Source organism: Stegostoma tigrinum, chromosome 16 (genome assembly GCF_030684315.1).
Source record: "Stegostoma tigrinum isolate sSteTig4 chromosome 16, sSteTig4.hap1, whole genome shotgun sequence".
NCBI lineage: Eukaryota > Metazoa > Chordata > Chondrichthyes > Orectolobiformes > Stegostomatidae > Stegostoma > Stegostoma tigrinum.
The window spans coordinates 14,503,055-14,517,614 of record NC_081369.1 but is presented as its reverse complement, the minus strand read 5'-3'; the positions used below and the strand labels follow the sequence as shown (position 1 = coordinate 14,517,614).

Below are 14,560 nucleotides of genomic sequence, written 5' to 3'. Positions count from 1 at the left end.
CAGGTCATTTATAAAAATGACAAACAGCAGTGGCCCCAAAACAGATCCTTGTGGTACAACACTAATAACTGAACTCCAGGATGAACACTTCCCATCAACCACCACTATCTGCCTTCTTAGAGCTAGCCAATTTCTGATCCAAACTGCTAAATCACCCTCAAACCCATGCCTCTGTATTTTCTGCAATAGCCTACCGTGGGGAACCTTACCAAATGCTTTACTGAAATCCACATACACCACATCAATCGCTTTACCCTCATCCACCTGTTTGGTCACCTTCTCAAAGAACTCAATAAGGTTTGTGAGGCACGACCTACCCTTCACAAAATTGTGTTGACTATCCCTAATCAAATTATTCTTTTCTAGATGATTATAAATCCTATCTCTATTAATCCTCTCCAACACTTTACCTATAACCGAAGTGGTTATAAACCACTGGTCTATAATTACCAGGGTTATCTCTACACCCTTTCTTGAACAAGGGGACAACATTTGCTATCCTCCAGTCTTCTAGCTCTATTCCTGTAGATAATGATGACAAAGATAAAAGCCAAAGGCTCTGCAATCTCATCCCTAGCTTCCCAGAGAATCCTAGGATAAATCCCATCCAGCCCAGGGGGCCTATCTATTTTCACACTTTCCAGAATTGCTAACACCACCTCCTTATGAACCTCAATCCCGTCTTGTCTGAGAGCCTGTATCTCGGTATTCTCAACAACATTGTCTTTTCCTGCTTGAATACTGATGAAAAATATTCATTTAGCACCTCTCCTATCTCTTTGGACTCCACACACAACTTCCTACTACTGTCCTTGACTGGCCCTAATCTTACTCTAGTCATTCTTTTATTCCTGACATACCTATAGAAAGCTTTTAGGGTTTTCCTTGTTCCACCTGCCAAAGGCTTCTCATGCGCAGCACCCGCCCCCCCCCCGCCCAACTGGCTCCTCTTAGCTCTCTCTTTCGATCCTTCCTGTCTAACTTGTAACTCTCAAGCACCCTAACTGAGCCTTCATGCCTCATCTTTACATAAGCCACCTCCTTCCTCTTGACAAGAGATTCAACTTCTTTAGTAAACCACGGTTCCCTCACTCAACCACCTCCTCCCTGCCTGCCAGGTACATACTTATCAAGGACACGCAGTAGCTGTTCCTTGAATAAGCTCCACATTTCAATTGTGCCCAGCCCCTGCAGTTTCCTTCCCCATCCTGTGCATCATCACCTCATAATTGCCTTTCCCCCAGCTATAACTCTTGCCCTGCAGTATACACCTATCCCTTTCTATCACTAAAGTAAACGTAACCAAACTGTGGTCACTATCACCAAAGTGCTCACCTACCTCCAAATCTAACACCTGGCCTGGTTCATTACCCAGAACTAATTCCAATGTGGCCTCGCCTCTTGTTGGCCTATCTAGATATTGTGTCAGGAAACCTTCCTGCACTCATTTGACAAAAACTGGCCCATCTAAAGCACTCAAACTATAGCTTTTCCAGTCAATATTTGGAAAGTTCAAGTCCCCCATAACAACTACCCTGTTACTTTCACTCCTATCCAGAATCATCTTTGCAATCCTTTCCTCTATCTTTGGAACTTTTCGCAGGTCTATAGAAAACTCCCAACAGGGTCACCTCTCCTTTCTTGTTTCTAACCTCAGCCATACTACTTCAGTAGACAAGTCCTCATCAAATGTCCTTCCTGCCAGCGTAATATTGTCCTTGACTAACAGTGCCGCTCCTCCCCCTCGTTTACCACCTTCCCTGATCTTACTAAAACATCTAAACCGTGGAACCTGCAACAACCATTCCTGTCCCTGCTCTATCCAAGTCTCTGAAATGGCCACAACATTGAAGTCCCAGGTACCAACCCATGTTGCAAGTTCTCCCACCTTATTCTGGATGCTCCTGGCGTTGAAGTAGACACACTTCAAACCACCTTCCTGCTTGCCGGTACACTCCTGCGACCTTGAAACCTTATTTATGACTTCACTACTCTCAACATCCTGTACACTGGAGCTGCAATTCAGGTTCCCATCCCCCTGCTGAATTAGTTTAAACCCTCCCAAAAGAGCACTAGCAAATTTCTCCCCCTCCCACCCCAAGGATATTGGTACCCCTCTGGTTCGGGTGCAAACCATCCCTTTTGTAGATGTCCCACTTACCCCAAAATGGGCCCCAATTATCCGGGTATCTGAATCCCTCCCTCCTGCACCATCCCTGTAGCCATGTGTTCAAGTGCATTCGCTCCCTATTCCTCATCTCGCTAGCACGTGGCACGAGTAACAAACCAGAGATAACAACTTTGTTTGTTCTAGCTCTTAGCTTCCACCCTAGCTCCTTGAATTTTTGCCTTACATCCCCATCCCTTTTCCTATCCATGTCGTTGGTGCCTATGTGGACCATGACTTGGGGCTGTTCCCCCTCCCCCTTAAGGATCCCAATGACACGATCCAAGACATCACGCACCCTGGCACATGGGAGGGAACACACCAACTGCGAGTCTCTCTCGTTTCCACAGAATCTACTATCTGTCCCCTTAAGTATGGAGTCCCCAATGACTAATGCTGTTCTCCTCTCCCCGCTTCCCTTCTGAGCAACAGGGACAGACTCTGTGCCAGAGATCTGTACCCCATGGCTTACTCCTGGTAAGTCGCACCCCCCCAAACAGTAACCAAAATCGTATACTTGTTATTGAGGGGAACGGCCACAGGGGATCCCTGCTATGTCTAACTGTTCCCTTTCTGTCCCCTGACTGTAACCCATCTACCTTTCTCCTGTACCTGAGGTGTGACTACCTCCCTGTAACTCCTCTCAATTACCCCCTCAGCCTCCCAAATGATCCGAAGTTCATCCAGCCCCAGTTCCCTAATGCGGGTTCCGAGGAGCTGGAGTTGGGTGTGCTTCCCGCAGATAAAGTCAGTGGGGACGCTAGTGGTGACCCTTACCTCCCACATTCTACAGGAGGAGCATGCAACTGCCCTGACATCTATTCCCACTGTTCTGAATTCCCAAACAGACTATTGAAAAACAAAACTGGTAACCTTATCAAATCGGTGCTCAGAACCTGTGGAGCTGGATGAACACAGCAGGCCAAACAGCATCTCAGGAGCACAAAAGCTGCCGTTTCAGGCCTAGACCCTTCATCAGAGAGCATCTGCAGTTCCCATGATCACAAATATATTACCTCACTTACTCAGCTGTCCCGTGTCCGCTCCTCCTCAGCGTGCACTCCACCTATTCACGAGTTAAATTTTTTATACTTCTTGTTGACACTCCATCTCACATTGCTGCCGCTGAGAATCAATCACCAACGTGCAGAGTTAGTCAAAAAAAACGCTTCCACTTCATCAACGTTCAGCTCATTAGATTCCAGATTCTGGACACATATCCTGGAATCTACCTCAAGTTACTTCATTGAACTGACCCACCTTCCTGTACCTCTACTTTAAAATCCAAAATATAATATATACATAATATATACACCCTTCATCACAATATGGAGATTCAAATCTCCCACAATTATCACTGTGCCTTTCTGATAAGCTCCCCTTGCTTTATCCTTTATTCGCTGTCCTATCATACAATTACTGTCAGGGGACTGTACAAAAGTCCCATAAATGGGCAGTGGTGAGAACAGACAATTGAGATTCTCATCGAGAAACATTAATTTGGATTTCTTACCCAACGTTCGAATGGAGAGGTGAGAATCTGCCAGAGAGTAACTTATTTCCATGTATTTACATCTTATTAATACATAATCTCATTTCGCTTATATGGACAGTCCCGTTCTCCCACATGGTTACACATGGACAAATCCCAATGTGAAACTCAGAGCGAGTACCCAGTGGTTCCATCTCACCGATAGCTCCTCCAAAGTCTCTGTGTTGTCCAGCAGCCCCCAGTATGTCTGGGCACACTCCATGGATAGTGACTGCTGCCTGTAACTCCCCATCCACACAGATAGAATCACCAGCACCCCTACATTCTTATGGCATATGCCTGACTCAGTGAAAAGCCATGTCACTGCTTCCTGTCGGTGCCTCTAACCCCACCACTTACCATATCACACTGCTGCCCAGCCACTTTATGTTCAGGGTTAGACTGGAGCAGGGAGCACCTCAGCACTTTGAGTTTGTTCATTCAGTGCTCACTCACTCTGCACCTACTTGGGTGATCACAGCATCTCTGACTTGTCTTGCCTTTCTGGTGCTTTGCCACTTCAGATCTAAAAACCTCGTTGTACCTTTGGCCTGACTTGTCTTTTAGCACTGACACAGAGAGACAGGCAGCTTGCCATGTTTGCCGGCAGTGATTAGTGAAGGAGGTGGACATCTTGCTATATCAGTCTCATGCTTGAACTGTGTAATCACACCATTTGGGCTTCAAGCAAATGGCCATATCTTAAAGTCCAAGGGCAGTGACCATCAGTCAAGCCAAGGGTGAACAGCTGTCAGTCATGGTGTACAGTCACAGTTAGCCATGGGGAACTGCTGTCAGTCATAGTGTAGTCACAGTTAGTCAAGAAGGACTGCTGTCAGTCACTGTGTACAGTCACAGTTAGTCAAGAGGGACCAGCTGTCAGTCACTGTGTACAGTCACAGTTAGTCAAGAGGGACCAGCTGTCAGTCACTGTGTACAGTCACAGTTAGTCAAGAGGGACCAGCTGTCAGTCACTGTGTACAGTCACAGTTAGTCAAGAGGGACCAGCTGTCAGTCACTGTGTACAGTCACAGTTAGTCAAGAGGGACCAGCTGTCAGTCACTGTGTACAGTCACAGTTAGTCAAGAGGGACCAGCTGTCAGTCACTGTGTACAGTCACAGTTAGTCAAGAGGGACCAGCTGTCAGTCACTGTGTACAGTCACAGTTAGTCAAGAGGGACCAGCTGTCAGTCAAACATAACCACTCATCCAATGGAGTCCTTGTTAAAAACTTGCTTCTACCTGTGAGCTTCAGAATTTTAAATTGTAACTTTCAGCGAAATGCTAACAACAAAAATAAGATTTGTACAATTAAAAAAACCTTTATCCACCATCTGCCAGATTTTTGTCCTGATCTAAAATCCCCTCTTTGAGCAGCAAATGTGATCCTACATGAAGGCTTTCTGAGTATTATAGCATGCGGGCTTTATGCAGTACGCATTAGGGATGATGTAGCAGTCAGCCATTTATTTGAAGAGACTTGAAATTATGACCCCAGTTTGTACACTGATCAGAGTCAGTGACAAGGGTTTGGGGAGTGGCTTGGTCACTGTGTGGAAAGGGAGCCACAGCTGACCATGGGAAAAAGGTTAGCTGGAGAGGCTGGAAGCAAGCACTCTGTTCCTCTAGCATGTCAGAGGTGCTGGAACAGCTTTTATCACTTCTACACAATTCTCCCCAGTTGCTGAGCTTCCTACGATCTTGTAAACCCAAGTGGCGAGTGGTAGGAGATAAGATCCAAAAGGCACAGCCACACAAAATATTTAAATGACCAACACCCCCTTGGGAGGGTTTGCCTGTCCACCAACACCTATCCTAATAGAAATGGAAGGGTTCAAGGTAATTTTGATTCAACGTTCATTTTATTACATCCCTTCCATTCTTGGCATTTAAAACTTCCCTTAATGTCCGAGCAGTTTGTCAAGTAGAATTATGTTATTTAAGAACTTAGTTGTTTTCTATCAGTTTTGAAAAGACCAAGGCAGGTTAGCATTCTGTTGATCTGAGTTTTTTCCATGTCTGTATAATCTCTCATGATCTAACATTCATAGTCGAAGAGCTGCATGTAGTTCCTTATTACAAAGCTTCCCATTAGCAACTATCCTTGAGGATTATAATAATCAAACCAGAAATAACTAAAATGAATAAATTCTGGCTGTTTCATGAGATAGAAATCAATGCTCCAGCTAATTGTAAGCCCCTTACCTAAAGGGGGCTTGCTCCTTCTCTTCACCGCAAAGAATCTATTCACAGGATCTGAGCTCCACCTCGCAATGCCAATATTTACTGCCCATCCAATTGCCATTGGGCTACACTTTTTATACCTGAGCTCGACTCTGGAATATGTCATTCAACTGCAGTAAGGTTTACAATGGCTGCCTCCATTGCAAATTTTGAAGTGGGCACTATACATTAAACTGCAGCTTCTCAATTCCCTGGTTTTGAATGTAAAATTTACACAGATCAGGACTTGGCATGGGGGAGAAAGTAAGGCAGATTTAAAAACAACTAATTCCAAATATTCTCAATTTATGCATGCAAATGGAGGCTAGCATTCAAAATTTGAATGTTACTTTTTGCACATATTAACTGGTAATTGGAGCTTCAAATGAGTGTAACCAACTGAAGTACCTTAATCAAGAGCTTTCACATTGACACTGGATGGTACCAATTATTAGGACTGCATTGTGCCAATTATTTCCATGGACTAGGCCATTCTTCGGTCAAATTCATTTTAAGAGTCCGTAACCAACATCAATTCATCAAATTTTCATCTCCATTGATCTGAACTCTGGATAGAGATGAAATAACCAAGTTTAACTCGCTGCCTCCACATTTTAGGCCTTTATGATCTCAAGCTCAGGTAATCAAGCCTGCAGATATTCCAGAACAAGCCAGAAAACATTACAATAAAATGTAAAGTGTAAATGATACACATCACCCCGGCGCAGGGTTTTGTAACAGGCAGACACATCGCTCCATGTGATGGAACCTCACACACGTCATCCCAATCTCAGGGATGAAACTAAAACTTAAAAATAAATTGAACATAGGATTGTGGGAATGTTGTGTAGATTTTATTTTTCATAATTTTGAAATACATACTATACATCAACATACAGGATAGTCTGTTTAAAATGAGCTTTGTATCTTTTTGGTGTTAATCTCAGATCAACTTCTACTCAGTAAATTTAATATAAAAAGCATAATGTGCCTGTAAACATTTAACATTTTTCAAGAAACTGCATTACAAACAAATTCCATCTGTTCTCATTGGAACCTGGTGAAAGCCTGCTTACAGTGCATAGTGTAAAACACACTAAGACAGTTGAAAGATTATCCCCTTTTATTCAAGTCTACAAAAAAATTGACTTGTAAATTAATGACTTACATTGATGATACAGTATTTCGTCTTCGAAAAGTCTGATTTTGTTTTTCCTTTCAAACACTGCTTTAGTTCAAGGATCCAGGCCATAATTTAATAATGCACTACACTGAAACACACTAGGATTTACATTGTCTGCATCTGATTACAATCACATTGGGTAAGTTCCTCCAATCTCCTAAAGAGTTCCTTTTTCTTGTAGGGCAATACAAAGACAATTCATTACATAAGGCAACGTCCCAGTCACACTGAAATATTGAACAGAGGAAGTAGAATACACAGCATTTGTACTTCATGTTGCAGTTCTGCTTAATAAAGGTCATCAGACACAGTTTCTCTTATTCCTCTTTCACCTCTTTTACATGAGTCTAACCAAATAATTAGTTACCCAAATGTGCTATTACAATAGACAATCCGGATTTTATCTAACAAGCTTGCATAAATAATTGCTGATCAGCCTTCTGAATGCTTATTTAAATAAAACTGTTTGGATAACATTCTTTCATTAACTGCAAAATGAAGCACATTTCATTTGGAAGGTGGATTGGGCAAAAGAAGAGAGGCAGAAGTTGTATACAGCAGCATATTTTCACTACTACATTGTGACAATTATTAATTAAAATATGGAAACAACAGGACAAAAGGAAATTACAAGCTGAAAAAACATAACAAAACTAAAACTTGCAATTAAGGTAAAAGCTAATAGTAAAATTGTTACTACTAATAATGAGAGCAAGATTATCTAAGAGAAATGTGGACCCAAAAAAACAGATGTATCCGGAACTTCAAGGTATAAAGTACTAATCATAGATGAAGAATAAATCCAAGGGAGAATCTTACTGGATTTAATACAACTAATTTTTTTTTTAAAAATTAGGTAATGGAGAAATTAGTGGGAATTAGGCAAGATAATCTTGAGGATTTGACGGTTTCCACTCTGGAGTGTTAAAATAATTGGAGAGAGAATTCAGAAGCATTAGTCATAATCTTTCAAATCTAATGTTTCACTGATTGTTCAGTTACATTGTGAATTCTAGCCTGTCAGTTTAATGTTAGTTATAGGGAAGTTACTGAGATCTGTCACCGCGAATGGTTAGTAAGTAATTAAACAAAAATGAGCTTATCAGAAAGTTAAAACGGTTTCATTAAGTCCAGGTCATATCTGACTAATTCAGTAGCAGTGTCACAAATAAGCGGTACCTAGTGATGTTATCCGTAGATCTCAAGAAGTCATTTTGATACAATTCCAGAAACAAAATGGCAAAATGAAGGGAGACGGAATTGGAAGTAGACTTATAATCTGTGCTGGAAATTGATCGGGAAATAGAAAACGAGGAGTTAAGACAAAGGGAATGCTACACAGTGATGATTATCAGACTAGTCAATCTCTTCTAAACAATAGGTTTACAGTCTGGGAGTTGTTCTGGAACTCCACACTCTTTCAATATCTATTAATGACTTAGTTAAAGAAATAGAGTGGCGCACCAAGTTTGTAGATAAAAATGTTGTTAGACGGGATGATGGAATCACGCAGATGGGAGAAGGAAATTAAGAAGAAATATACTTAATTGCGTAGTTAAGACTTTGGCCAATGGAGTTCAATAAGGATAAGTCTAAAGTCATTCATTTTGGGCCTGAGCAACGTAAATTCTAGTGTTTCAGTTCAGTTGTTGGCAAGTACTCAAAATGTAATCAAAAGGTCTGAAAGGTTTACCCTTATCTCAAGGGGGTTGAAGAACATTTTTCAGCTGTATACAGTCTTGGTCAGATCCCAACTAGAACACTGCATTCACTTTTTGGGCATCCCATTTCAATCCAAGAATTGAACGGCTGTAAAGGGGTTGCAATATGCATTCCCCAGAATGATATAAAAGATTTATACAGACAAAGTATGCTTGTGTAAACTCAACTTCTATTTCCCACAGCAGAGGTGGCAGGATCTAAAGAGACTGAAATCTTTGCACACCACAAATTGAAGGATGTGGAGTCGAGGTGCAGGTCAACCATGATCTAACTGAATGGAGCAGTTTCAAGGGTCTGAATCATCTCCTACTCTTTCAATCTTGCAGGTGATTAAATATTAAAAGTATCATGAATGAGAATCGAAAGTTTAAAATAATTGATATCTTTTTAAAAGTCGCACAATGGTCTCCTCAGGGCAATCGATATAAGTAGTTAGACTGTGATGTTCTGCTGCTAAAACAGAGCAGTACTAAATGGAGATTACTCGTTGCAATCATTGGCCTGTACTCTCAATGCAAAAGTGGCCTCTACGTAGACATATGGCAAAATCAACCAGAGGATATGACGTCTGAAGGCGACTAAGAATTTATACTCTTGGTTGACACATTATGTTAAGATACTGACATGGATTGTAATCAAGATCTTACTGCCTGCAGATCGACCATCAGAACATCACCACTTTTAAAGCAACAGATGTGATACCACAGAACTCTTCTGCAACCCCGATAAGCAAGTCATTATGGTGAAAATTGAAGCAGCATTGTAAGTTTTTTTTGGGTAAACATTTCAACAACAATACATTTTAATTATGCAAGTGGAGATTCTCCTTTCCCAACTTAGCTGTCCTTTCCTCTCCTCATGCTATGCTCTGACAAGCAAGTCAGCTGCCACCAGGTTTCATGACTAAAGCAGCTGTTTGACTGAGGGAGTCAATGTGGCCTGCAGCGGTCGCCTGCTGAGGTCCACTTCATGTCTGGGGGAAGAAATGATCAATTCCTGCTCCAGTGAAAATAACAGAGGTGAGTCACGTGAGAAATAACAGGTGCTCAGCAACATTCTGCCACAGAGTACTTTGTGACCACCCTGTCAGACAGCAATTTTAGTCAAACTTTTAAAAGAGCAGGCAAAACTGTGGGATCATGCTATTTTAGGTAAATTTCCTTCTTAATCCAAAGGATTAATTATTACACAAAAATCCCCAAATTCTTAGCAAGTGTATTGGTTTTGGTTTTCCATACTGAAATGTTAACGTTAAAGGGTTTTCAGATGCAGATAAAGCATCTGAGTACTTTCAACATTTTCTTTTCATTTCCATTTTTAAAAATGCATTAAGTGAGAATGTTGATGCTACTGTAGATGATTATATCTGCTTTTATAAATTATGATTTTGATTGATTTGGGCTGTTTATTCCTGAGCCACTAGGTGGCATCTATGTTTGACACAAGCAGTCAAATACTGCACACAACTTCAACTAGGTTCACACTAGATCGTACCACAAACGACAGTTGAATTTTTAAGAAAGCAGTCAAATATTTGCTGCAGATCAGCTGTTCAGCTACAGAGCAGGAACTGGACATTGTTTTATGAAGACAGAAATCGAGAGAGTCCATTTATTTGTAATTTAGATATTTAGTTCCATATTATTTTCGTACACATCTGAAAGGAATTTTAAAAAAATAACTAACTTTATATGAAAGATTTGACATGAAAATATAGTGGGGACAAGCCACATTAAAAGCACTGTTAATTTCCTCATTCATCAAAGCTACCAAGAAACAGGCTGGAAACTAGTCAGCTCAATGAGAGCACCAAAAATGGTTTCAACTCAAGGCACTAAGACAGAGTAAATTAGAATAAGTATAAATTACAGCAGAGGCATTCAAAATTAAGTAAATAAGCTTAAATTTTGATTTTTCTTTTACAATGTTCACCTTGAAAATTAGGACAGACCACCCAGGTCAGAATCTGTATCAGAATAAAGCAGTGCAAGAGCATTCAAGAAACTTCAAAAAAAGTACACAGAAAACAAAAAGTGCATTACTTTATGTCATCATGAATGTGCTGTGTATCGTGCAACAACTTTAAAACAAAGTTTGTTTAAACAAAGTAAATTCTTGCTTCACTGACACTCTGTACCTGAAGTTTGAAATCCATCACAGATTACAAGGACCTCATCATTGTGACCTCTTTTGATAAATCATTTAAAGAAACAGAGCACACAGTGAAACCATTACAAAAGTGGAAGGGAAATGTAAAGCTGATGCCAGAATAAAACACATAGTAAAAACAGCAGCGACATAATCCTGCTACATATTTCAATCTCTATACATGGGAAAAGCCCCTAACCCACCATATCAAAACATTAATTTCACAATGACTGTACACAGTTCCAAGAAGTGCTAGGCACACTCACATTTCTGGGAAAAGCACAATTATCTTATAATAATCTACCTTACGCTCAAACCCAATACCCGTCATGCAGTAGCTTGTAGTACCCAAAACTGCTCACAGCACGGTTTCAAATTTTTTTTTGACCACTAGTGCAATTTGTCTTGATTCTGAAATCTTCTCACAAACACCAATTTTAATATAAATGCTGGTGTGCGCGCTCCTCATTTTCCAGTCACATCCTCCATTTTTTATAAAGTGTCATCTCCAGTCTCTTTCTTATTTGTCTGTCTGTTCATCAACTATAAAACACTAGTTTTTGTTTCGGGGAAAAAAAGATTACCACTTAATTTACTAGTAAAATCTACAGCAAGGAATTAACTTCCTGATATCCAGGCTGCTCGTGCCTAGCAAACTCAGGGTTTCTCCCAATGTTTGTAGGGATCTGTGTACTAGCTCTGCTGGAGAGTTCTGATTGGCCAGATAGGGCAGAGCTTATGAATCCTAGCTTACGTTACTTCTATCAACTTGCAGTCACTGTAAACACATCATTGAATAGTAGCATCAGTCTATAGCTCTCGGACAACCATTGCAACGTCCTTTATGCTATAAACTGGTCTCCCAATGTAAATGCAGTCCCTAAAGAAAGTGGAAAACTACCCACATCAGGGTCACGTGCAGGCCATTGCATTTCCTGAGACTTACTAAAAGCCTACATCACCAAATAGTAAAAAAAAACCTTTACATCATGCTGTAACTTTTCATGTGTGAAGAGATTTCTGTCAAAATAAAATTAGAAAAGGGAACCTTAACTCCATTTCAGTTTATCTAGCACAAATTAATGTAAATGCTCATTCAATAGTTTATTCAACATCGTGACGGTACACCATATCAAAACACCTTGACAAACAAAAGGGAGTATCTTTCTCCAGCTGTCATAAACACACCAGCCTGAATATTCAGGCTCCATAACAAGCTGAAGTAAAATTGGTATCTTTAACAGCAGGACAGATTCACTAGTCTCTAGAGGAAATTGCAGCCATAAAAAAATCCACAAGGGCCTTGAGAGGAGGACAAAAAAAAAGAGATTTAAACCATCTCTTTAGGATGCCTGTGTCACTTTGTAGCACAGAGCTGAACAGCTCAAGAAGACAGGATTCCAGGTTTAAACGTTAGTGCAGAGAGCGCTTCTGGCTGAACATTGTCGACAAGGAACAGATCCTTTCAACAGAGGAGGGGGTTCTGTTCCATTTTAAATTTTTGGCAACGTCTGTCACAAAGTGGGATGGAAAAAGCCAGGAGAGTACTCGTGTCTGTACACACATCAGCAAGAACACGCTGGCTACACTGGACACTGTGTAAACACATCATGGACACAACTACAAGCCCACGGACACTCAATGCTTTACATTCTGGTATTTTCAGAACTTGGTCAACACACGTGAAATTCCACTCTCCTTTGCTTTAATAACATGTAGTGGTTGCCACCTTGAAGTCACATCCCAGAGACAAGTCTTTTGTATGGCATTTTTAAACCCAAAAAGCTATCGTGCTGTTTGGCCAGTCCTTTTCTCCCTCTTTATTTCTGTACAGTCTTTTTGAAAAGTATTAGTCATTCTGGGGCTGATGTGATTGATCTACCAGCTGGCGATCTACCCATACTTCCTTCTTTATCCAAATTTCATTTGGTGCTTTTTGTTTCTCTTGTTCAAAACTGGTTGCTGGAATTTCAGTTCAAGGGTAAACTTCGAGTGTTTCAGATTCTTAACCTCCAAGTAAGGGTTTATCCAAAGTGAGCAAAGTGCCCTGCAAGTAAGAAAGAGAAAGTCAAAGTCTGTAGCTTACTACTCACTGGTTGTGATTTGCACAAGTATAGCTAATCCTACAGAGACATTTTATTTTTTGTTTTCTCTAGAGTGGCTAATTTCCTTTAGCAAGTTATAATTTACCTGCCTTTGCTTAATTTAAAAGAAGTGAGAATATTAGAAAAGGTCCTGAAAGGCACAATGACACAGGAGATTATTGCACCATTAGCCAATACATTGACACAGATTTTCTTCCAATTTCAAAATTGATGACATAGATAGTAAATGTTGCCACTTAATTGCCTAATCCTGATGTAGATTGTGTACTCTTCATTTTGATGAATAACACAGTAGTGGGAATTGGGTAAATCAAAGGGTTGAATTTAGTGGTCAAAGGCAAAAAGCTTTGTGATGAAATGGTACTGCTCAGTCACCATTTGTTTTACTGAACTGTCACCAGATATTCATTAAATACATTAAAAATTTATCTTGTTGTCTCAAACACTTAAGAGAATTAGTAAAATAAATAAGCATCATGTTGGTGCCATTCAGGTGAAGTTAGATCACATGGGATTCAGGGTGAGCTTGCCAATTGGATATAAAATTGGGTTTCTGATAGGAGCCAGATGGTGGTGGTGGAGGGTTGTTTTTCAGATTGGAGGCTTATGAGGATCCAGTGGTGTTTCACAGGGATTGATGATAGGTCCACTTTTGTTTGTCATTTACATAAATGATTTAGATGAGAATACAGAAGGCATAGTTAGTAATTTGCGGATGACATCAATGGTGGTACAATGGACAATGAAGAAGTTGTCTAAGATTACAAAGAGATCTCAATCAACTGAGTCAATGGGCTGAGGAGTGGCAGATGGGGTTTAATTTGGATAAATGCGAGGCATTGCATTTTGGTAAAAACAAACATGGGCAGGACTTATACAATTAAAGGTAGTGTTATAGAACAGAGAGACCTAGATATTTGGGTTCATAATTCTTTGAAGGTTGCATCATACATAGACAGGGTACTTAAGAAGGTGTTTAACATGCCTGCCTTCATTGCTTAGACTGCTGAGTAAAGGAATTAGGGCATCATGTTGAGGTTGTACAGAACAGTGGTGAGTCCTTTTCTGGAATACTGTGTCCACTTCTGGTTACCCAGTTATAGGAAGGGTATTGTTAAGCTGAAGAGGGTTCAGAAAAGATTTACAAGGATTTGCTGGGAATGGAGAATTTGTGTTATAAGGAGAGGTTGGACAGGTTAGTGTGGTTGAGGAGTGGTTTTATAGAGATTTACAAAATCATGAGGGGCAGAGATAAGGTGAATGGCAGATGTTTTTTCCCTAGGGTGGGAGGTTTCAAGATTAGGGGGCATATTTTTAAGGTGGCAGGACAGAGATTTTAAAAAAGACACAGGGGCAACTTTTAAATAGAATGGTTCATGTATGGAATGAACTTCCAGAGGAAGTGGTGGGTGCAAGCACAGTTACGATTTTAAGCGTGCAATTTTAATCATCCTGCTCTTCTGAAATGATTTTGTTGGAGA

General features: G+C 40.5%; 1 protein-coding gene across 2 annotated transcripts in view; it reads right to left on the bottom strand.

Annotated features, from left to right (window-relative positions):
- Positions 1–6,762: 6,762 nt before the first annotated feature.
- znrf1 (zinc and ring finger 1) overlaps positions 6,763–14,560 on the bottom strand; it is a 215,449-nt gene continuing 207,651 nt past the window's right edge. For both annotated transcript variants that reach the window (XR_009446774.1, XM_048546862.2), the window contains one exon: positions 6,763–13,021. The gene's annotated coding sequence lies outside the window, so the exon portion shown is untranslated. The remainder of the gene's footprint in view (positions 13,022–14,560) is intronic.